Below are 11,949 nucleotides of genomic sequence, written 5' to 3'. Positions count from 1 at the left end.
TTATAATCATCTAAAAGTTGATACATATATAAGACTGGGTCCTTTTCATAGGTTATATAAAACCATGTGTTCATAATAGGTGCTCGTGCTAATACCATCCCTCGCCACTCATCCTTGGAACCATCCTCTGTTTCAAACATATGCTCCACTGCTTTACCAATCATTGTGTCAGCCAAATGGGCATCGCTGATTCGGGATGAGGCAACTCTGTCTGGTAGAACTTCAAGAGCAGACACCCTTTCATCCTTGTGAAGCTCAAGTCCATAGACACAATCAAATCCATCATACTTTATAAGATAGAGGGAGGGATTCACTGGTACTTGATCCCGAACTGTTCCTTTCCACTGGGTTATTGGCCCACTGCCCTCTTTCCACCCATGCTGTATTCTACAGCCTACAATATTTCGCCTTGGCTGGGAGATTGGTTTACTTGGTCCCATATTGTTTCGATGTTTCTTATGAGATGTTCTTTTCTTCATCATATTTGCAGAAACACTTGCTCTTGATCGCTGAGCGGCCGCCTTTCCAAATGGAGTCTTCATTCATCTGTGTATTAAAGGGCAGCAGGGCTGCCGAACTAGGGTGAAAAGTGTAGTCTCTCCAAGTTTGTTGTAGTCCTTCCAGTCTACATGAAAAAGAACCCCTTCCTTTCCACCTTTCAGAAAAACTCTGACCCTCAATTGCTCTGATCAGAAGTCACTTATCTGGGGCAGATAGGATGTGTTTCCCTCCACTCTCCCTGCAGGTGATGGCTGCGGCACAGCGCTCCCCTGCGGCCAGTTGCCCCAATCCTCCTCCTCCCTCCTTTGTCAGACTCCGTCACCACCACTGTGCGCTGCTATGGAAGAGCAGCTCCCGCCTCACTCCCCCTGAACTTCCAAGCCCTCCGCTCAGACACTCCAGCACTCGTTCCCTTCCCTCACCCCCTCCCTCTCCACACACTGCCAGATTTGGAGCTGGCTGCTACTATACGGCCGCCTGTCACTCTGCTGCCAGGACCAGGCCTCGCCTTCCTGCCAAATACTGATCCCTCCAGAGCTGCATACTGTATACTGTACTGTGCGACGTGTGTTATACACCTGGTAATATCTGTGCTCAGTGTGCTGCATTGTGGGGACCACCAGTATATAATTATAGTAGTACAGTACAGTAGGCCATTGCTGCATCTTGCAGCTCTGTGTCACTTCTAGTATCCTGATCAGTGCTTAATATATGTGATCAGTGTCAGTGCTGCATTGTGGTGACCAGTATACTACAGTACAATAGTTCAGTGCTGTTCTCGCTGCTCAGTGTCAGTTCTCCGTAGTATCATCAGTGATCAGTATAATCAGTTCTCAGTATAATCAGTGCGCTGTTAGACGTGCGCCCATTTTCCGCCATTAGTGCAGTGGGATTTAGACAATTGATGAAGTTATTGTGTCCCCGGTACAAAATCCCATCTAGATTCCACTTCACTAGGCAGGCGATAGCGAGATTTTACCAATTAATTTCAGTGATTTATAATTATTAATTACAGTGATCTTGCCAAATAATTCCAGTGATTTTGTCATTTTCTTCCAGTGATTTGGACCAATAATATCATTGAATAGAACGAATAATTCCAGTGATTTTGTCATTTACTTCCAGTGATTTGGACCAATAATACCATTGATTAGAACAAATAATTCCTGTGATATTCAGGTGTTTGTGTCGCTTAGCTTAGCCGTCCAGCGACCACAGTGCACCTTTTTTTCTCTTTTCTATGCATCATGTGCTGTTTGGGGCCAATTTTTTTAAGTGCCATCCTGTCTGACACTGCAGTGCCACTCCTAGATGGGCCAGGTGTTTGTGCCGCACACTTGTGTCGCTTAGCTTAGTCATACAGCAACCTTATTGCACCTCTTTTTCTTCTTTGCATGATGTGCTGTTTGGGGCCTAGTTTTTTTAAGTGCCATCCTGTCTGCAACTGCAAATTTTAGGACTAAAAATAGTATTGTGAGGTGTGAGGTGTTCAGAATATACTGGAAATGAGTGGAAATTGTGGTTATTGAGGTTAATACTACTATAGTATCAAAATTACCCCCAAATTCTATGATTTAAGCTGTTTTTGAGGGGATTTTGGAAAAAAAACACCCGAATCCAAAACACACCTGAATCCGACAAAAAAATTTCAGGGAGGTTTTGCCAAAACGCGTCCGAATCCAAAACACGGCCGTAGAACCAAATCCAAAACCAAAACACAAAACCCGAAAAATTTCCGGTGCACATCTCTAGTTTAAATAGCTGTCAACCAGCCGCATGTTGGTTTTATTTTTTGTAATGCTGGTTTTATTGATTTGTCAATGGGAGTTGGGGTTTGTTTTTTTCTGGAGCTATTGTAAACAAGCATTGAGGCTAGTATAACCACCACCACCACCCACCTTTTACACAGAACTATAGTACAAACCCGTGCCAACCTCTTATAAGACTCATCTCTGGGGGTGCACCCTTCAGTCTGCACATGACTTACTTCTTGGTGCTTGGTCGGCTCTGGGTGTGCCGCAGCCAAGTGCGTGTCACCAGCAGACTGTAGCATGGGAGGTCTTGGTTGGGCAGCAAGCCAGGCGGAGTGTAGGGGCAACCCTGTGGGGAATTTGGTTGGAGTCGGACAACACACCAGTCAGAGTGGAGGGGCAGCCCTGGGGATTCTTGGTTGGACGGCACGCCAGGCAGATTGGTGGGGTAGCCCTTTGGGGTTCCTGGCTGGGTGGCAGACATAAGGGAAGGTCAGCTCTGGAGTTCTGTCTCCACTCCACTCTGTCTGTGGTTGCACTTACTCACTGCAGGAAGGTATTCATGGCGCCTTCTGTTGGCTGGTGCTCTACACGCCTGTGTAGCTGGCATAACTGACAAGCCTGCACTGTGCACACCCTTACAGTGATGACGTTACTTGTGAATGTAGTAGTGAGACTCAAATCGGAGCTCGCCATGCTACTACTGTAGGGCCTGGTGATGCTGGTAAGAGGGTTGTGGAGCACTTTGCCAGCCCTATAAAATGTTAGCTATGGTGCCCGTTTATGGAGTAATTTGTGAATGCCTTTCTTTCGCCTCTACTGAGCCACGGGGTCATGACTGCATTTCACTTGTAACTTTAGGTATGGGGCGCTTTACCTGGAGCAAATGTACTTAGCACCCATCTTTAAATCAGGCCTATAGTCAGAGGGATGTACAGTAATCCAGTGTCGACATTCATGTTGATTCCACAATGTCAACAGTTATGATGTTGATAGTGTTAAAATGTCAACAGGCAACATGTCGAAATTGCCAGACTGTTGACATGTCAAATGTCAAAATTGTCAGAATATCGACATTAGGGTTAGGCTGCAGGATGGGATGGTTACTTACTGGAAAGCTGGAGGATCAGAGGTCTGCACCAGACGTGACGGTCACATGACCACCGGGACCTGGAAGCCACGCCGGTGCCGCTGCAGCTGTCAGGGGCCGGTAAGTCACCGCTGAGCCACCAGCAACAATATATTGACTTTATAACATGTAGACATCTCATCAGTGTTTACTGTGTCAGCATTCTCATGCCAACATCATGACTATCAACATTTAATTCCACGCCCCCAGGCATACTGTATGTGAGAACCGCTGGCAGCATAATAAATACATAACGGTCGCTACTTGTCAGGGTCAGGGAGGACGAGCAGAGCCTACTCGGATAATTCTGAGTCATCAGGAGATGGAAAGTGTAATAGAAGCTGAACGTGAAGTGTGATGACCTAACGAGTCCTCTGGTCCTGGTTATAATAACAAGGGATTTCCTAAGAAAGTCTGTATGTGGAAACCAGATTACCGATGAAAAATGCTGAGTGATCCAGGGAAACACTTTCTACAGCAAACTCATTAACCTGGAGACTTGGCAGGTTACAGTCAATTGCTGTCTTAGACTGTATGACTGGATACAGAAAGGATACAGCACATGTGGTTAATGGTTCTGTAGAACAACACTCTGTGGAGATGATTAATGGTCTGTCACTGTGGTCCGGAACTGGGAACCAGTATAGATGCAGCAGTCTCTTCGATGATGGTCACTGATCTGGTAAGATCACTTCTGTCAGAAACTGCTATTATGATCCCCTTTTCCTCCTGGCAGGGGGAAGAATCATAAATAAGTTTTATCTGCAACATCTCGCTGTCATCTGTGACTACTCTCTGCCGTATATCCCAGCCAATGACTCGTCTGGCAATGGTAGACAAGTCACGGAACACAGTAACCTTTTCTCGCAACAGAGATATTGCGACAAGCGAAAAATCAATGAGCCGCGAAAGATGATATATAGAAATTTATTTTGGGAGGGTAATAGAGAAGACACATTAGGGGATATGTATCAAACCTTGGAGAGAGATAAAGTGGAGAGATAAAGTACCACTCAATCAGCTCCTACAGATGTGTCCTTTTAAGTCGTATGCGGACAGCCGCTATGTAGGTACAGTGAAGAAATGCCGCTTTACGCAGCAAATACTTAAAAGGACACATCTGTAACTGTCATTTTTTTTTTTGCTAATTCAGCCTGTAATATGGCAGTTAGAAGCTGATTGGCTTGCACTTTATCTCTCTCAAAGGTTTGATACATATCCCCCCTTGTATCCCTCCTCCAGGACAAGGACACAGTAGCAGTTTTAAAACAATAGTGGGACATTGGGCTCGATGCAGAGGTGGACACTATGGTGACCACGGGCGCAATCGGGCAATGTTTTCATTCTGCACATGCGTTGGAGGCATATACATCCCGATTCCTGATGCTTACCGCTTAACCACTTAACTGGCAACCGCAACAAGAAGTGCTTCAGCTGGCAAACCTGCATCATATGCGACTGCGCCCACCCTGGTATGTGCCCTCGCTCTAGAAAAGGAGATCCGTTCTGAATGGATCATCTCCTCTGGCTCCCTGGAGGTGAAGCAGTGGTCTGTGACCACCGACATCACTTCCAGAACCGTGTCCCAGAATGCCGTGCGACCAGCAGTCTGGAGCGTATGCATCGGGGATCAAAGGGCAAGGAGGGAACTTAAGTCGTTTTTTCACCCCCAGTATTTTTACAGGGTGGAAGGTGGTTTATAAAAGGGTGTGTGGGGTGTATTCTTATTTTCTCTGACGTCCTAAGTGGATGCTGGGGACTCCGTCAGGACCATGGGGAATAGCGGCTCCGCAGGAGACAGGGCACAAAAGTAAAAGCTTTAGGATCAGGTGGTGTGCACTGGCTCCTCCCCCTATGACCCTCCTCCAAGCCTCAGTTAGGTTTTTGTGCCCGGCCGAGAAGGGTGCAATCTAGGTGGCTCTCCTAAAGAGCTGCTTAGAGTAAAAGTTTTGTTAGGTTTTTTATTTTCAGTGAGTCCTGCTGGCAACAGGCTCACTGCAACGAGGGACTTAGGGGAGAAGAAGTGAACTCACCTGCGTGCAGGATGGATTGGCTTCTTAGGCTACTGGACACTAGCTCCAGAGGGACGATCACAGGTACAGCCTGGATGGGTCACCGGAGCCGCGCCGCCGACCCCCTTGCAGATGCTGAAGAGAGAAGAGGTCCAGAAATCGGCGGCTGAAGACTTCTCAGTCTTCATGAGGTAGCGCACAGCACTGCAGCTGTGCGCCATTGCTCTCAGCACACTTCACACCAACGGTCACTGAGGGTGCAGGGCGCTTGGGGGGGCGCCCTGGGCAGCAATGAAAGTACCTATGCTGGCTAAAAATACATCACATATAGCCCCTGGGGCTATATGGATGTATTTAACCCCTGCCAGGTTGTCAGAAAAACGGGAGAAGAAGCCCGCCGAAAAGGGGGCGGGGCCTATTCTCCTCAGCACACAGCGCCATTTTCCTACACAGCTCCGCTGCTAGGAAGGCTCCCAGGCTCTCCCCTGCACTGCACTACAGAAACAGGGTTAAAACAGAGAGGGGGGGCACTTATTTGGCGATATTAATATATATTAAGATGCTATAAGGGAAAACACTTATATAAGGTTGTCCCTGTATAATATAGCGTTTTGGTGTGTGCTGGTAACTCTCCCTCTGTCTCCCCAAAGGGCTAGTGGGGTCCTGTCCTCTATCAGAGCATTCCCTGTGTGTGTGCTGTGTGTCGGTACGTGTGTGTCGACATGTATGAGGACGATGTTGGTGAGGAGGCGGAGCAATTGCCTGTAATGGTGATGTCACTCTCTAGGGAGTCGACACCGGAATGGATGGCTTATTTAGGGAATTACGTGATAATGTCAACACGCTGCAAGGTCGGTTGACGACATGAGACGGCCGGCAAACCAATTAGTACCTGTCCAGGCGTCTCAAACACCGTCAGGGGCTTTAAAACGCCCATTTACCTCAGTCGGTCGACACAGACACGGACACTGACTCCAGTGTCGACGGTGAAGAAACAAACGTATTTTCCATTTGGGCCACACGTTACATGTTAAGGGCAATGAAGGAGGTGTTACATATTTCTGATACTACAAGTACCACAAAAGAGGGTATTATGTGGGGTGTGAAAAAACTACCTGTAGTTTTTCCTGAATCAGATAAATTAAATGAAGTGTGTGATGATGCGTGGGTTTCCCCCGATAGAAAATTATTGGCGTTATACCCTTTCCCGCCAGAAGTTAGGGCGCGTTGGGAAACACCCCTTAGGGTGGATAAGGCGCTCACACGCTTATCAAAACAAGTGGCGTTACCGTCTCCAGATACGGCCGCCCTCAAGGAGCCAGCTGATAGGAGGCTGGAAAATATCCTAAAAAGTATATACACACATACTGGTGTTATACTGCGACCAGCGATCGCCTCAGCCTGGATGTGCAGCGCTGGGGTGGCTTGGTCGGATTCCCTGACTGAAAATATTGATACCCTTGACAGGGACAGTATTTTATTGACTATAGAGCATTTAAAGGATGCATTTCTATATATGCGAGATGCACTCTGGATATTTGCACTCTGGCATCAAGAGTAAGTGCGATGTCCATATCTGCCAGAAGATGTTTATGGACACGACAGTGGTCAGGTGATGCAGATTCCAAACGGCACATGGAAGTATTGCCGTATAAAGGGGAGGAGTTATTTGGGGTCGGTCCATCGGACCTGGTGGCCACGGCAACAGCTGGAAAATCCACCTTTTTTACCCCAAGTCACATCTCAGCAGAAAAAGACACCGTCTTTTCAGCCTCAGTCCTTTCGTCCCCATAAGGGCAAGCAGGCAAAAGGCCAGTCATATCTGCCCAGGGATAGAGGAAAGGGAAGAAGACTGCAGCAGGCAGCCCATTCCCAGGAACAGAAGCCCTCCACCGCTTTTGCCAAGTCCTCAGCATGACGCTGGGGCCGTACAAGCGGACTCAGGTGCGGTGGGGGGTCGTCTCAAGAGTTTCAGCGCGCAGTGGGCTCACTCGCAAGTGGACCCCTGGATCCTACAAGTAGTATCCCAGGGGTACAGATTGGAAATTCGAGACGTCTCCCCCTCGCAGGTTCCTGAAGTCTGCTTTACCAACGTCTCCCTCCGACAGGGAGGCAGTATTGGAAACAATTCACAAGCTGTATTCCCAGCAGGTGATAATCAAAGTACCCCTCCTACAACAAGGAAAGGGGTATTATTCCACACTATATTGTGGTACTGAAGCCAGACGGCTCGGTGAGACCTATTCTAAATCTGAAATATTTGAACACTTACATACAAATGTTCAAATCAAGATGGAGTCACTCAGAGCAGTGATAGCGAACCAGGAAGAAGGGGACTATATGGTGTCCCTGGACATCAAGGATGCTTACCTCCATGTCCCAATTTGCCCTTCTCACCAAGGGTACCTCAGGTTCGTGGTACAAAACTGTCACTATCAGTTTCAGACGCTGCCGTTTGGATTGTCCACGGCACCCCGGGTCTTTACCAAGGTAATGGCCGAAATGATGATTCTTCTTCAAAGAAAAGGCGTCTTAATTATCCCTTACTTGGACGATCTCCTGATAAGGGCAAGGTCCAGAGAACAGTTGGAGGTCGGAGTAGCACTATCTCAAGTAGTTCTACGACAGCACGGGTGGATTCTAAATATTCCAAAATCGCAGCTGTCTCCGACGACACGTCTGCTGTTCCTAGGGATGATTCTGGACACAGTCCAGAAAAAGGTGTTTCTCCCGGAGGAGAAAGCCAGGGAGTTATCCGAGCTAGTCAGGAACCTCCTAAAACCAGGAAAAGTGTCAGTGCATCATTGCACAAGGGTCCTGGGAAAAATGGTGGCTTCTTACGAAGCGATTCCATTCGGCAGATTTCACGCAAGAACTTTTCAGTGGGATCTGCTGGAAAAGATCGCATCTTCAGATGCATCAGCGGATAACCCTGTCTCCAAGGACAAGGGTGTCTCTTCTGTGGTGGCTGCAGAGTGCTCATCTACTAAAGGGCCACAGATTCGGCATTCAGGACTGGGTCCTGGTGACCACGGATGCCAGCCTGAAAGGCTGGGGAGCAGTCACACAAGGAAAAAATTTCCAGGGAGTGTGATCAAGTCTGGAGACTTCTCTCCACATAAATATACTGGAGCTAAGAGCAATTTACAATGCTCTAAGCTTAGCAAGACCTCTGCTTCAAGGTCAGCCGGTATTGATCCAGTGGGACAACATCACGGCAGTCGCCCACGTAAACAGACAGGGCGGCACAAGAAGCAGGAGGGCAATGGCAGAAACTGCAAGGATTCTTCGCTGGGCGGAAAATCATGTGATAGCACTGTCAGCAGTGTTCATTCCGGGAGTGGACAACTGGGAAGCAGACTTCCTCAGCACGACCTCCACCCGGGAGAGTGGGGACTTCATCGGGAAGTCTTCCACGTGATTGTGAACCGTTGGGAAAGACCAAAGGTAGACATGATGGCGTCCCGCCTGAACAAAAAACTGGACAGGTATTGCGCCAGGTCAAGAGACCCTCAGGCAATAGCTGTGGACGTTCTGGTAACACCGTGGGTGTACCAGTCGGTGTATGTGTTCCCTCCTCTGCTTCTCATACCTAAGGTACTGAGAATTATAAGACGTAGAGGAGTAAGAACTATACTCGTGGCTCCAGATTGGCCAAGAAGGACTTGGTACCCGGAACTTCAAGAGATGCTCACAGAGGACTCATGGCCTCTGCCGCTAAGAAGGGACTTGCTTCAGCAAGTACCATGTCTGTTCCAAGACTTACCGCGGCTGCGTTTGACGGCATGGCGGTTGAACGCCGGATCCTAAGGGAAAAAGGCATTCCGGAAGAGGTCATTCCTACCCTGGTCAAAGCCAGGAAGGAGGTGACCGCACAACATTATCACCACATGTGGTGAAAATATGTTGCGTGGTGTGAGGCCAGGAAGGCCCCACGAAGAAATTTCAACTCGGTCGATTCCTGCATTTCCTGCAAACAGGAGTGTCTATGGGCCTCAAATTGGGGGTCCATTAAGGTTCAAATTTCGGCCCTGTCGATTTTCTTCCAGAAAGAATTGGCTTCAGTTCCTGAAGTCCAGAAGTTTGTCAAGGGAGTACTGCATATACAACCCCCTTTTGTGCCTCCAGTGGCACTGTGGGATCTCAACGTAGTTCTGGGATTCCTCAAATCACATTGGTTTAAACCGCTCAAATCTGTGGATTTGAAATATCTCACATGGAAAGATGACCATGATGTTGGCCCTGGCCTCGGCCAGGCGAGTGTCAGAATTGGCGGCTTTGTCTCACAAAAGCCCATATCTGATTGTCCATTCGGACAGGGCAGAGCTGCGGACTCGTCCCCAGTTTCTCCCTAAGGTGGTGTCAGCGTTTCACCTGAACCAGCTTATTGTGGTACCTGCGGCTACTAGGGACTTGGAGGACTCCAAGTTGCTAGATGTTGTCAGGGCCCTGAAAATATAGGTTTCCAGGACGGCTGGAGTCAGGAAAACTGACTTGCTGTTATCCTGTATGCACCCAACAAACTGGGTGCTCTTGCTTCTAAGCAGACGATTGCTAGTTGGATGTGTAGTACAATTCAGCTTGCACATTCTGTGGCAGGCCTGCCACAGCCAAAATATGTAAATGCCCATTCCACAAGGAAGGTGGGCTCATCTTGGGCGGCTGCCCGAGGGGTCTCGGCTTTACAACTTTGCCGAGCTGCTACTTGGTCAGGGGCACACCCTGGCTGAGGAGGACCTGGAGTTCTCTCACTCGGTGCTGCAGAGTCATCCGCACTCTCCCGCCCGTTTGGGAGCTTTGGTATAATCCCCATGGTCCTGACGGAGTCCCCAGCATCCACTTAGGACGTCAGAGAAAATAAGAATTTAATTACCGATAATTCTATTTCTCGTAGTCCGTAGTGGATGCTGGGCGCCCATCCCAAGTGCGGATTGTCTGCAATACTTGTACATAGTTATTGTTACAAAAATCGGGTTATTATTGTTGTGAGCCATCTTTTCAGAGGCTCCGCTGTTATCATGCTGTTAACTGGGTTCAGATCACAGGTTGTACAGTGTGATTGGTGTGGCTGGTATGAGTCTTACCCGGGATTCAAAATCCTTCCTTATTGTGTACGCTCGTCCGGGCACAGTATCCTAACTGAGGCTTGGAGGAGGGTCATAGGGGGAGGAGCCAGTGCACACCACCTGATCCTAAAGCTTTTACTTTTGTGCCCTGTCTCCTGCGGAGCCGCTATTCCCCATGGTCCTGACGGAGTCCCCAGCATCCACTACGGACTACGAGAAATAGAATTATCGGTAAGTAAATTCTTATTATTAATAACCTTTTAAACATTTGAAGAAAAAAATAAAAACTATTTCCGAGCGGTTTTGTGGACAACTAAAAGCATACGTTTTGCTGTTGGTCTCCAATGTATGCCCTTAATGTAAATGCTTAGCTCATATCTCTTTACAATTTATTCATGGTGGGAAAAGTGTCCCTCTGTCTGATGACACCTAGTGGTAGAACATTGTAGTTGTGTTAATGGGAACATTCCCATATACGTTGACATCAACCATAATATTATTATTATTATTATTATTATTATTATCCTCCTTTAATTAATCCAGCAACCTTAGATAAATTACAATTACATCTGCCTAACCCTCTCCCCCCCCCAGCCCTCCCAGTATCCCGATAAGGGCCAGTATTACTAAAAATCCGAGTTTGGTCGATTTGTGTTTTTTTTTCTAAGTCCCAATCCGGGAATTCACTAAGCACCAATCTCGGCAGTGTCTGGTCTATTCGTAATGTTTTGACTGACAACGTCCCGAAATACGAATGAATAGACCATCGGTCAAACGCGGCTGTTATTTCATAGAATACGGAAATTCACTATTCATTCGTATTTGGGTGTTAGTCTCTGAGGGCTCAAATGCGGTCGTATTTTTTTGCGATTCGTAAAAAAAAACGGCAAAAAAATAGACCTGCTTTTTTCAGTCGTGTTTACATGTGTTGGCAATAAAAAATCACTCACACCTGAACTAGGATGCCTATTAAAGGATGTTAGGCCCATTTCAATACACCTACACTCAGAAATGGCAGCAGGACTGTGGGCCAGTGATCTTTTGTGTGCTGTGGGATTCCTCAGACTCAGACATCAGCCTGTAAGTACCCAGGGCCCAGAAAATGAACATGGTCAGCAGGTTGTACAGGTTCCGCGGAGGCTGCGCAGGCCTCGTTTTTTTAGGGGGCGTTTAAACTTGAACGCATTGTCCGATGATAAGGTCATACAGATGTTCCGTCTAAATCGTAACAACATTTTCCGTCTGTATGACCTTGTCAATCTGGGCCTAGACCCTGAGACAGCACGCTCTCGCCCTGTCTCAGGCCTGCACAAACTCCTGGCTGTGTTGCATTTTATGGCTGCTGGCAGCTTTCAGGCTGTGTCTGGGGATGTCATAGGAATCTCACAGCCCTCATTTTCAAGAATCTTAATACAGGTGATGTATACCTAACAACCTCTTCTGTTTTGTGTTTGTTTTAATTTCTCGGTGGCCAGTTCTGTCCTAAAATC

This window comes from Pseudophryne corroboree, chromosome 4 (assembly GCF_028390025.1).
Source record: "Pseudophryne corroboree isolate aPseCor3 chromosome 4, aPseCor3.hap2, whole genome shotgun sequence".
Taxonomy (NCBI): Eukaryota; Metazoa; Chordata; class Amphibia; order Anura; family Myobatrachidae; genus Pseudophryne; species Pseudophryne corroboree.
This window is presented reverse-complemented; position numbering follows the sequence as displayed.